The sequence below is a fragment of the Eutrema salsugineum genome, unplaced genomic scaffold (genome assembly GCF_000478725.1).
Source record: "Eutrema salsugineum unplaced genomic scaffold, Eutsalg1_0 scaffold_1, whole genome shotgun sequence".
Classification (NCBI taxonomy): domain Eukaryota; kingdom Viridiplantae; phylum Streptophyta; class Magnoliopsida; order Brassicales; family Brassicaceae; genus Eutrema; species Eutrema salsugineum.
In genome coordinates this window covers 16,879,405-16,893,422 of record NW_006256909.1, presented here as the reverse complement: position 1 = coordinate 16,893,422, position 14,018 = coordinate 16,879,405, and the positions used below count along the sequence as shown (strand labels likewise).

General features: G+C 31.3%; 1 long non-coding RNA gene across 1 annotated transcript; it reads right to left on the bottom strand.

Annotated features, from left to right (window-relative positions):
* Positions 1-2,844: 2,844 nt before the first annotated feature.
* Positions 2,845-3,514, bottom strand: LOC112082402. The gene is made up of 3 exons (XR_002897074.1): positions 3,369-3,514; positions 3,088-3,265; positions 2,845-2,994 (listed from the first exon to the last, which is right to left on the bottom strand). It is a non-coding gene; the product is annotated as an uncharacterized LOC112082402 (long non-coding RNA).
* Between the last annotated feature and the right edge of the window lie 10,504 nt (positions 3,515-14,018).

Here is a 14,018-nt window from a genome sequence, read left to right as displayed (position 1 = left end):
GTATTCCAAAACTTCATTGTTACAGATTCTTAAAATACTACTAAAATTTGTTTATTTGAACACCGTCTATATATTTTGAATGACTAATTTACCTTAAAAGAAAAATTACCTTACATAGTCAACATTTATAATATATTGTATTCTAAGGATGTTGACTTATTGTCGTGAGTTTCATTTTACAGAAAAGTGAAAGTTCAACTAAGCAAAAAAATTTCAAGGTTAATTTATATTTCATAGTTATTATAAAATCAATTATTTCCGAAACATAATCTTAAAATTTAAATAACCAAACAATGAATAATCATAGATTTTAAATAACTTCCGAATATTTATTGTTATCGTCTAACAGAACATAGGAAAACTAACAACCAAAAAATAAAAAAAATAATAAAGATAATAACGAAAATATAAGTTATAGCTAATACATATCTAAACAAAATATTGTTTCCATGGACTTTGTTCCCTATATTCACCCAAGTCATGAAATTAACATTTAAGAATAGTATGTAAACAATGTAGTACTATTAAAAATCCGTATCAAGGGAGTAAGATCCATGTCTTAGTAATTAACTCACTTTGCCCGAAATTCAGAAACTTCATCCATTGCAGGAGCAGTCATGAAACGCGAAAGACCTTCTGCTCCGTGATCTTGGATAGTTAGTTCTTCTAAAAAAAATCGTCAGTTCGCATAGTGGCACATATAAATTCAAATTATTTCATAATCGTGTCAAATTTTAGTATATACCCCCAGTTTTCGTAAATCAGTTAAGACGCACAGGTCAAATGGACCATCGAATCCTATGCATTTTTCTTTTATCTCAGTTTCTAATGAGCTATGTGCGATACACTCCAATGTATTGGCCCTTCAAATTACACAATACAATTATTATAACACTAAACTATTATAACCATCGACAACCAAAAAAACTAATGGGCTTACTCATTGTCTTTAAGATGATAACGGAGTGTCAAGACAGTTTTTCCATCTGTCTGCACAACTGGTATGAGATCCCTTACAACGTCAAGTAAACCAATCAAATCTGAATAAATATACACATCAAAAATACTATTGTTTTTTTAAGAAATAAGACCAATAAAAAATATATAATTATACTCACCGATTGGATATTCATGAGCGTAAGGATTACTGGTAATCAGAGAAAATTGTACGAAATTGACAAATGCCCTATTAGATAATGGTATTACACGTGAAACCCTTGTGTCGTCGGTCAGATTAATCATGTAATCGTGTCTAGTGAGTAATCGATTGAGATTAAACCCATATAACATAACCCAATGATCTTCCGGACAAACTCGTTCGAAATACTTCAACATCTGATTGTGAATTTTGGTATGAATTCTGCATTCGTACATTATAAGAAAAGCAAATATAAAAATTATAAGAAGCAATAAATAAATCGTAACAAAGACTTATTACTATAAAGATTAGTTGATAACAAAACTTACATTCTCATCGGTCCGAATGAAGCCAAGTCCTGGTAATTCTTGTGGATCATTCATGTTCCACCTTTTCAAAACTTTAACCATAATATTTCAGTCATCTCTTCATCCATACATCTCATGAACCAAATCATAAGTTGCCATTTTTCTCCAAAATATTATAGAGAGATAACTGTCATAAAATAGTTATGTTTTTTTTTCTCTGAAGCCGATGTAAATAGAATATATAAGTAACATTTTTTTTTTTTGGGACGCTTAATGGTGACGATTCATTAGAAAGTGTTTACATTGTCGGTTTTATAAGTTGGATGCCAATATGATATAATCGTAAGCTTTTACTATAAATTATCGGTAACAACTAAGTTTGTTAATTTCATAAAATAATAACTAAATATGTTTTCTTTCCAGATAATCACAATCATGTATATCTTCGTCTCTTATAAAAACACATATACAGTATCTGTTTTAATATTGAAATTTATCTATAAATAAAAAGAAAAAAACTCATATTTACTTCTAATGTATTTATTTTATTTTACTAACCAAATATATGAACATTGCATCATATTATTGAACATCTATTATATATATTTATTCTGAGTATTGACTAAGGTACGATGGAAATATAAATTTTAACTATATTGGACATTTTTGAATAAATAATTGGGAATCTTTGAATAAATAATATAACATTTGGGTATAATAAAAAGTTAATGTAAGTATACTCTATACCGAATTGATATTGAACCCATAAACAATCATAGTTTTGAAAGTTAATTGAACCGATCTTGTAGAAAATACCACTATAATGATTTTTATTTAGCGAACAATTAGTATATCACATAATACATGTTTTTACTCAATAGTTAAATAATTTGGAATATATAATTTCAAAAGTAACTAAATTCATATTACAAACCAAATAAAATTAAAAATCGTGCGTATAACAAAAAAGTAGCATAATCAAAATAAAAAATAACTTATAACCTAACCAATTACCAGACATTATCAAAAACATGATAACATTTTAAATCTCACTTTAAAAGGTTTAGTGCAAAAATCATAGAACTAAGTCATTTAAAAGGTTCTAGCGTCATTAGTGGAAGCTTCCTTAGCCTAGTGGTTAATGGGTTCTTTAATGCTTTTACACCAAGAGATCTGGGTTTCGAGTCCCGGAAGGTGCGATTTATTATTAATTTGCAGATTAATGGAGACAAGCTTACAGGAGGTTTTTAACGTGATGCATGGAGTTTCGTTTGGCGTATTTGCAGGTGGGAGACTTGTCCGTTGTTAAATTGTCGATGTAATAGTTCTCATAATTTGTAATAGAATAATAGATCAGTGTTAAAAAAAAAAAGTCATTTCATTAATATAAATAAAGCATGATGTATATATTCTAACCAAAATAGGAGATTAAGCAACAGTCGTTATAAGGTAAGTGTCTTAATAGCATTAGTTATATAGATAAAGAAAATAGAAGTAAGCAATAAGTGCACGCCGGTGGTGATGCTTTAATCACGAAGACGGTATCGTCTACGAAGAAATAGATTCGATAGATTAGATCAGTATATCTAAACACAAATAACAAAATATTGTAAAAAAGGAATTTACAAATCTTATACTTACTTTACCCTGAACTTGTCAATTTCGTCATCAACCGGATTGCACAAAAAGTCAGAGCATGGATGATGAGAGCGTAGGGCAAGTGAATAAAATGACGAACCTTAAACCAAGAATCCTGTTTCAATACGACACCATGCAGAGGAACTTCATCGATCATAACAGTTGCAGCAATGCGATCACCCTAAGAATGATTTGGTATCAGATCCAAAATAAAAAGCAAAACGACATTCTACTTTTTAAATAATCCCGAAAAATATATAAAGAAGTAACAACCTTAAAAATACCTTTCGTCCGAGAGGATGTATCACCAAAGAAGTTGACATGTTTCCAGAGTCGAAGCACTTGAACATAGATCTCGGAACAGTGAGTGTGAGTTTCCCATCTAGAAATATCGGCCACATCCGACATGATGTTTTTTTTTTCTGTTGGTCTGAAGATCACAAAAAGAAAAACCAAAATAAGAAGATAGAGAGAATATTATTATACACATTAGGTTTTCGGTAGTTTACTTTTTTTCAGCCTAAATATATGGAAAATGTTCATTAAAGCGGCACAAGTTGTCTGACAATAGCAACTTCCCAAATAACTCAATATATATTTTTTCCGATTGATTAGCACCAAATAATATAAGAGAATAAAATATTTATGATTCTAGTTTACTAAAAATACACGCAAGTGATCTACGACGCGAACATATCGAGACCAAAAAAAAACAAATAGTATAATCTATATAGTGCACAATCATTACTTTTAAGTTATTTAAAATCTTAAGCTACCGCATGTTCCAATAAAGATGACATCACCCAAATACTTTTGTTTATCTAAATAAAAACTTGGGGGAATACCAAGTTGTTTTACATCAAATCTCAACCACATGCAGGTAGTAAATACAGATGTTTTGAAATTAAATAGTCATAATTATGGACTCTTTTGAAAAGAAGCATATTTTTTTTGCTTAACACTCTATTATAGATATATTCTTCAAGCATATTATCTTTTCAAATAAAGATATATGCATATATTATATATATGTTTTCATATCGAGAAATAATTCTTAAAAAAAAATTCATGATTATATTAATTTTATTGTTATTGATTCTAGTAACTCAATATATGATTTATTCTAGAGGTTGATTAATAAGGTAATACAAAAACATAAATTTAACTATACTGGACCTTTTACGCAAACATAAATTTAGCAATACTGGATCTCTTATGCAAATATCTATTCTATTAAAATAGAAGTACATTTAGTGCTTGCATCCAAACACTCTTAAAATTTTTTTTATAATATTTTATTTTATTTTTATATTTAATTTTCGAAAAATTAGTTATTAATTTAGATATTTTTAGATTTCCTAAAATCTAGGTTATCTTTAATTTAAATTTCAAATTATTAGAAATTTAATTAAATTTAGTTACAAATTTGCATTCAATTTAATTTAAATTCAAAAAATTCAAAAAAAAAATTATAATTAAATTTTATTACAAAAATTTAGATAATAATTTTAATACTTTAAAATTTTTTACATACAGGAAAGATTTAATTTAAAATTTTAAATTTAAATAATATTTTTATAAAAATACATAGTAAATAAATATTTATCGTATTTTATCATAATCAATTGGTCTAAAATATCAAATATTTAAGATTAATAAATATTTATATTATACAATAATACGATCGACCTGATTAGAGTTATATATATATATATTTAAGGTCCATGAGTTAATTTATTAAAACATGTAAGATATTAAGATGATTTGAGACAATTAAACTAACAGGTTAGCCAGTTTATATATATATATATATACATTTTTTTAATAGCACAAATAATAAATAAATATCTTATTATATTTTTTCATAATCAATTGGTCCAAATATTCTATATTAGTAAATATTTATAGGGTTATACAATTATAATTATAGTCTTATACGGGTTAGTTTGTCAAAACATGTAAGATATTAAAAATGATTTAAGACAACTAAATGGATGGATTAGCAAATTCATAGATATATAGATTTTTTATGTGTAAATCTAAATTCACATAGTAACAAAGTTTATAATTAACATTAGATCAATGTATACTTAATTAACGCTACTCTTATTCTACTAATATACAAATTTTACTGTTTTAAATTAAATTATGATAACAATTATTTGATTTAAAAAAATAAATAACAAAAACAAATTATATCTAAACAAAAAAAGATAAATGCAATTTATATTAGAAATAAAAAATAAAACATTCTCGTGCGGACGCACGGGGTTAAAATCTAGTATATAATTAAAACATAAATGAATTTAGACATCTATCAAAATGTTGTTGTTTCCATGGATTAAATTAAATGTTGTTAAACGAATTTAGACATCTATCAAAATGTTGTTGATTCCATGAACAACCATAGTGATGAAATATGATCAAGCCCATCTTGTAGAATTTCTAACTATAACTATCATGATTTTTAAAGTTTCTACAAACTCTTGGAAAAGACAATTGTAGGTAGATGTCCATTGATAATTTATGATGACAGTCAGTAACTATTTCCAGTGATATACAAAAAACTCTTATTGGTTTAGAAAAAAAAATTATTGCTAGCAATGATTTACAATACTTGTCAGAATATAAGCCATGAATATCTTATAAAAAGGATCTAGTCTGACATTGAGCATATATAGCCATATGAACAAATAAAGCATAGTACATAAAACCTAGACTGATAATGTAATACATCAAAGGGATTATATAAAAACATTAATACATATCAAAATATTATATAAACCATAAGAAAGTATTAGATAACATCATTGATCCAAGTTTAAAGAGTCGACATATAACTACCCTAAGTAGTGAGTACAAAAGACTAAAGAGGAAACAGTGAAAATAGAAAGATAAAGTTTTTAATACAATAATTATTTAGAATAGGTTTACAGATGACATAGGCAGTTGATGCATTCGACTCCTCCTACGAAAGTTATAAAACATTCATTACCAGCACATATTTATAAACATACAAACAATAATCTATAGAATAAAATATCAAAAATACTTACGTGGCTTTGAATGCATCAACCTCATCATTGATAGGATTATACAAAAAGTCTGAGCAAAGAGGATTAGATCGGAGAACCACAGAGTTCTTATCAATACCTAAACACCAATAGACAATAGTTTTAATCAACAATCAATATTTAATAAGGACATCTTATGAGAAAATATATCTATATCTTGGCCATTTGTCATATTCCAGAACCTTAAGACCCAGATGACCGATTCACAGTAGTTTCTCTGATATACATCATAGAGATTCCTTGCTAAAGAACCACAGGCAAAACACGTTAATCGACCTTCCCTTCTGTCACAAGAAAAACAATAACAAAAAATCATGAAATATTTGGTAAAGAGTTTGCATGTCGATAGTGTTTCATATATAAAACAAAGCACATGATTCATAATACCGAGCATCTACTATTTCAAATCGAAGATAAGAGAGATTCGCGTCGTTGCTTACATTACAGAGTTCACCCATCTTCACAATAGTTCCCGTAACGTCTAATAGTAAACAAAATCGAAAAGGGAATATAAATATATTACAAATTTAACACATATGTATAAAAACTAATTTAACAAATTTAACACATCCTCCATGCAAATTGATAAGAGTGGACTAATTCTTATAAAAACTTTAAGATGCAATTTTTACCAATCAGATACTCAAAAGGGATGGCTCGATCCACGATATCATAAAATCGAAAGCAGTGGAGAAACAATTTGTATGACCTCGTTCTGATAGGGGTGACAGTGGTGATGGAAGTTAACTCCAAACGATACTTATTGGTAGTTGTAAGGATTGATCCAGATGCTTCCTTAAGGATGAAATTAAAGATCCGGAACCAATGACCCTGTTTGAGTTCTTTCGCGTGAGTGGAAAATTCGTTTGACATAACGGTTGCAGCGATGTGAGTGCCCTAAAAAATAACACAATAAAAAATAAGCAGTGAACAATATATATAGAACACAGAAAAAAGAAAAGAACTTACGAAAAACAAATACATCGATATTAGATAGAACCATCTTGGTAGTGTTTCCGCAGAATGTTGAATGTTTCCAGAGCATGACCACTTTGACAGATATAATCCATCCTGTTTTGGAAGTATCCAAACGTGCAACCTCGACAGCATCCGACATATTAAAACCTTTTTTTATTCGATAGGGAATTCTGAAAGAGGTTTCTAGAGAGAAAAATAAAAGAGACAAAGGACAAGGAAAGTGTTTTAAATAAAAAAAAGATAGACAATGCAGTTGAATAGGTAGTTTTCCTTTCTTTTAAAATTATTTTTTACTTAATTATTATGAAAAAGAACATTGAACAGTTACCATTAAAGGCTCTTTATTGTCAAAACCAACAACAATCCCACTAATTGATGTCAATACATTTCCATATCAATATCGACCAATTTCGTTTCACGTGTCAGAGAGAATATATTCCATGTTTTAAGATTCACCAAAGATACATGCAACCTCAGTAAGTAAATATACCATGTTACTAAATTATGAAACATTCCATAGAGACAGAATGATCTCTTGTCGTAGATAATATTATTTAAACAATGTTATGTTTCAATATTTTAGGAAATAAGATATTCAGGCAAGACGATAACAAAAAAAAGACAATTATGTAGGTCCATATGTTACAATTTTATGTATTTATTCGTACAAATATTCTTATAAATATGTGAAATGAAAAAACTAAAAAGTCTAACGGTTAGGTGTTCATACTAATAAGTCGAGTAGTCTTCCCCAAAAATCTTGAAATTTGGAAAAAATGAATATTATTGTCCACCCTATAAATACTCACTTGAGATGTTATACTTCAAGAATACCTAAAAATATTTTTGAAGTAGTCTTATCGTTTCTAAAAACATATATATTGCTCTTCTCCGCGTCTGGTGGCTTGAGGAGTGTTGTGAAAACCTCTCTCGTAGTAGGGATTTCGATTTATAGGGTTCATTGCTTCGGGAACTGAAGCAAAAAGAACCCAAAAAAGGGAAATAACCAGAAATAGGGTTCTAGAGTCGATTTACAAACCTTTCTTAGGGTTCTGCGGAGAAGAAAACGTGTGCCTTTCCCGAAAACGGTGCCAAAAACTTGATGTTGCTGTCGTGTAAGGGTTGTCAATTTTTACCCTAAATGAAAATCAATAGCCGCAAGTGCACAACTGATCGATTGTAGTACCTAGGGATCGGATTCACAGGGAAGGATGATTTTCCAGCAAAAGCCTTCGAAAGAAATGTGAAGTAAGGAAGTCTAGAACCAAACGATTTTTATAGGGGTTTTGGTGGTGTCTTTAAAACCTAAAAACTAATCATAACGAGAAAATACGGGAATTAAAATGACCTAGTAACTAAACTTAAAGAAATCGACTAAAAACGAGAAAAAGGCTAGACCTAATTGCTTGTATGAAAATCGGCTAAGTGAATGAAATACTAGACTAAATACTTGAATGAAAATCGGTGTAAATCAATAGAAAATAAACACTGGGTTTTTAGGGAAATTCTCTCCGAGGGATGAACGATTCAAAACATTGCCTAAAAGTAAAATAAAAGATCTTAGCTAAAACTTTTAGAACTCAAGTCACGAACGTATGAATACGCCATTATCGTGATCATAACTAATTATCTCTATCAACCCTGACCAGTAGGTTTTCACTCTGGCCCTGGAAGAAAAAAGATGTCGTATGCTTAAGACTCCTCAACATTCACAGCTCTCCCATAGGTAGGTTTCCACTCCTATGGTCGATCTTCTCTTCTCAAACTAGATCTGATCCCGAATAAAAACTTTCGCAACACCCAAGACCTAGATCAGATTGTAGTTCATGACGCTACTCCCATACATTATAAATAAGTTTAGAAGAAAAAGTTATAGGATTCAGCTTCAACAGCTAATGGAATCCTCATCGAACATATATAGCCCCCATAAAAAATCCATTAAACCCAACAATAAAAATACTCAGACATGATAAACGAAAGCAAAAACATTGTATTAAAAAGCTGAGTAGAAATCGATATGATAGAAGAACAAAGAGGGTTCAAGAGATAGATTTCTATCTCGCTAAACCTAAAAACTAAGAAAATGAAAGACAAAAACTTAAAAGCTGCAAAAGAATAAATTATATGTGTCTCCCTCGTCTAGGGCTCCTAAAAACATGTATTTATAGTGTCCAAGTCATCACTTAGGATTTCTCCAAATGAGGGAATCATTCTGGACTTGAAAATGGGCTTCGAGGTCGGAAAGACCAATATCCGCGGTCGGGACCATGGTGGAATGGCTGTTGGCCGCGAGTAGGAATGCTTGCCGGCTAGTTTACGGGACATCTTGCTCTTCGCGTAACTTTTGATTGAACCGTTGGATTGCCAAGCTGTAAAGTGTGCTGTAGTTCCATCTTTAAGGTTTCAAAAATTGAGCTGGATCAGACGGTGAGAAGGCCTTCATTTTGGGGGTGAACTTCTGAAGGCTTAGACTCTGAGCTGAAATCTGGTCTTCTATCCATTTTGTCAAGCTTTTTCCTAAGTTTCCTGAAAGGAGTCTTGAAACTAAAAATACTAGAAAAACATAATAAAAACACTTGAAAGCAATAAGAAACATAGAAAAATTATTTCAAAACGATCTATAAAAGTGATCAAAATACGGTGTTATCACTCACGATTTCACCGTAGGTAGGTTTCACCTCCTATGGAAAAATCTCTTGTTTCATTCTAGGTCGTATACTTATGAAAATTTTTGCAACACTAACTATCTAGATCAGATATGTGGTGATCAATCAAGCATACATGCATTAGAGATAAGAATAAACAGAGAACATAGTTAAAATCCCATATCTGAAACCTAGATGTCGTAATCGATTATGAGAGCCCCTTTCGGGAACCCTATGCCCAACTCGGGATCTACTCAGCCATGGCTGAGGTCGACATCATCATTGTTTTTAATGAAAGCAATCAAAAACAGTAAAGAAATGAGATGAAAGAACGCTTCTCTATTGATGAACTCAGAGTTGAAGAATCCTCTCTAAAAATCGCATAAAACGGCTGGAAAAAGGGTTTCTGTAAAAGTATGAATGGTGATACATAAAAACGACCTAAATGAAAAGTATTTATAGTCTTCACTACTCCAAGGTCTCTAGGGTTCCGGAATTGAGGCTGGGAAATGACTTGGGTTTCAGAAATGGGCTTCTTAAGTCGAACATGTCTGGCCACGGTCGTGTGAAGTTTGACCGTGGAGAATGAGGGCTTGGCCGTTGTCGCTTGGCTCTGGCTGCGGTGGATGGGCTGCTGGCCACGGTCGCGTGGCTTTCCGGCCATCTTCAAATATCTCTGGAGCAAATGGAATATCTTGAAATTCAACCGTTGGAATGTCTCCAAACCAAGTGCATTTGAAAGCTGATTGAGTCTTCTGTTAAGTTTCCAATTTTGAGGGTGATCTTCGTCTCTCCATGAGAGTTCTGATGGTCTGAATTTATCCAAAAGAGTCTCTTTGTTCCAATTTGCACCTCTTTCTCCCAAATTACCTGAAAAGCCTTTTAAAATCCGAAAAAATATAAATCCTTTAAAAACCTTTGAAAATGGAGTAAAAACACCTACAAAAGATATCAAAGTGATCCATAAAAATGGTCAAAATCCAGTGTTATCATGAGGAATTCTAATTGATGCTAAAAACAATCATAGACCTAATCGATTAAAAAGGGGTTTTGGTTTGTCACTAAATTTAACTAAGCAGAAAATTAAAATGCATGAAATAAAAATTGGTTGAAAACTATATGAAAAACGGCGCTGGGTTTAGTTCATCTTTAGGATTCACGTTCTAAAACCCAAGGAATTTAGGCAAGAATTTTCTATGACTCTGAAACTAGGATAAACACTTGTAAGATTAGGCCGACTCTCGTCATCCTAATCATCTAATCACTCATTCATGGCAATTAACTCTCGTTCTCATGCCAGAACAAGATCATGCATTTCAGATCAGAATCCATCTCGGCTTACGTATCCTCCGTCGGTAGCTTTCGTCTCCTACGACTGTGACGTCCATAAGATCTAGTTCAGGCAACCCATATACAACACTCTCGTGGCTCAGATCTAACATAGGATCAGACTCTGGGTGATCAATCCAGAGTTACCGCTTTGAGATTTTGATGAATGGGAGAATCATGTAAAAATCGAAATCATTTTTCCTAAAAACCTAGATGTCATTCGAACATGGGATCCCTTTGGATTTCCTCTTCATCCAACGTAACTCGGTGACTACTCAGACATGGCTGAGTTAGACATCATCATCGATTTAAGAACTAGAAAGCAGAAAAGTAAAGAAACGAAAGTTGCAGAAAAACTTCTCTTATTGAAGACAGTGTGTGGCGATGAAAAGCTTCTACAGATGCATAAAAATAAAACCTAAAGCTTCAAATGAGTTCTCTCTCTCAAAGAGAATAAAGAGGCTCTCTTACAAGAGACCTAAAAATGAATATTTATAGTGTTTCTTCAAGTCTGGGCGTCTAGGGCTTGTAAAATAAGTGCAGGAAGTGTCTTAGGCCTTGGTTGGGCTCCTGAGGTTCGCACATAAGTCCACCGGGTGTGAAACAACCTGAGCCACGATGGGAGCAAGCTTGGCCGCGGGTGAATGCTTCTGTCCTTGACTGGATTTGTGTTGATTGGCCTTCAGTGCATTGATGATATCTGGAGATCTAGCCGTTGGATTGCTTTGATTCCAAGTGTGTTGGAAAGCTGGCTGTCTCTTGTATAATGTCTCAGAATTTGGGGCTGATCAGACGGTTAGAAGGTCTTCTTTGGTTGCCAAACTTCTGACGGCCTGAATTTATCCAAAAATGTACTTTTGCTCCAAAATGCACTCCAAAACTCCAAGTTTCCTGAAAAATCTTTTAAAACTCCAAAACATGGAAAACACTTATAAAACCTTCAAAACTGAGTGAAAACACCTGCATAAGATATTGAAAGTGATCCATAAAAGTAGCCAAAATCAGGTGTCATCAACATATCATATATTTCTAATAAAATATTAGCAAAAAGAACATTAAAGATGACAAAAAAGAATAACATTTTAATGAATCGTTGTTAACATATGCTTAGACCATTGTGGTATCATACTTAAGAAATTTGATGTTTGGCAGCTTCCAACAGAATGAGAACAGTTTTGCAACGGATTTCTTAGTTTTGCAACAAGTTTCTTGGTTTTGCAACAAATTTCTTGCAGTTCATTGCAATCCTGTTGCTAATCGCTCATTCCAAAGAAAAAACGAAGGCTCAATTATCTTATTCAAATAAGTTCTTCCCAAGTTATGCATCGTATATAGCACAATGTAAATTTCATACTTTCAGTGAAAGAAAACACCACAAAGCCACCATTCATGTTAAAAATATGTAGAAGTGTAACATTCATCTTAAGGATGAGTTAAGATGAATACACACTTACTCTCTCTTAAAATTATAAGCCATATTTTTGACATACTAAAGATTTTCTAATCAAATATTAGCAAATAAAACATTAAAGATAACAGAAAACAAGAATTTTGACTCCGTTTGGTGACTCTTAAACAAAGTGGTTAGAGAATTTTGAGCGGTTGTAACAAAGGCGGTTAGAAAAGAGGCGATTAGAGATAGCGGTTGGAAAATATGGTTTTATAACAGAAAACGGTTGAAAATTTTACTATATGAAATTTAAGTAAACAAAAATTACAGTTATTATTTCTAAAATAAATTTTTAAACAAATCAAAATAACTCCTCTTGTTTTATAAAAATTTGCATCATTCACCTATGATATGCCTATAACATATCTGCAATTTGGTAACAAATTTTAGGTTTTTTTTTTTAAATATCAGTGAGGATAAGTGTTTTTAATAACTTTAAAATGCATAACAATTGTCTCATAATTTTTTTTTGTTTGGTTAATTGAATGAAATAACAAAAAAAAACCAACACACACATATACATACAAAGAAAAAACAAATAATTTTACTAATTTCTTATTAAAAATTAATATCAAACCACAAATTTGATTATTAAAAAAAAATCTGGCTACAACCGCTCATTTGCTCTAAACGCCTATTTTTTTACAGTTTGCAACCGCTCGAAAATTAACCTCCAACTGTCCGAATCTTCCTTCAACCGCCCGTTTCAAATGCTGATTACAACCACGGTTTTAAACGCTTTCTCCAACCGACCTTGCTGATTGGTAACCATTTTTTCAAACGCCTTTGCCAACCGCCTGTTTATTGCTACCAATCAGACCCAATAACTTCTTAAAAAACCGTTGTGAACATATAATTAGCCATTTGTGATACCGTTTTGCAACGAATTTCTTGGTTTTGCAACGAATTTCTTGGTTTTAATGCACTTCTGTTGCTAATAGCACATTCCAAAAAAAAAAACGAAGACCAAATCATCTTACTCAAATAAGTACTATCCAAGTTAGGAATGTTATATAGGACAATTTAAATTTCATACCTTCAGTGAAAGAAAATACCACAAAATCACCATTCATGTCAAAAATATGTAGATGTGTAAAATTCAACTTAAGGATGAGTTAAGATGAATACACACTTACTCTCTCATATAATCATACGCAATGTTTTTTACATATTATAGACTTGTAATCAAATATTAGCAAAGAAAACATTAAAGATGACGGAAAACAAAAATAATATATTAAGGAATCGTTGTTAACATATGCTTAGCCATGTATGGTATCATATTTAAGAAACTTGATATTTTGCGGCTTGCAACAGAATGACAACGTTTTTGCAAAAGATTTCTTGGGTTTGCAACGAATTTCTTGGTTTTGCAACAATTTCTCGAGGTTTATTGCAATTCTTTTGCTAATCGCTCATTCAAAAAAAAACGACGACCCAATCTTCTTACTCAAATAA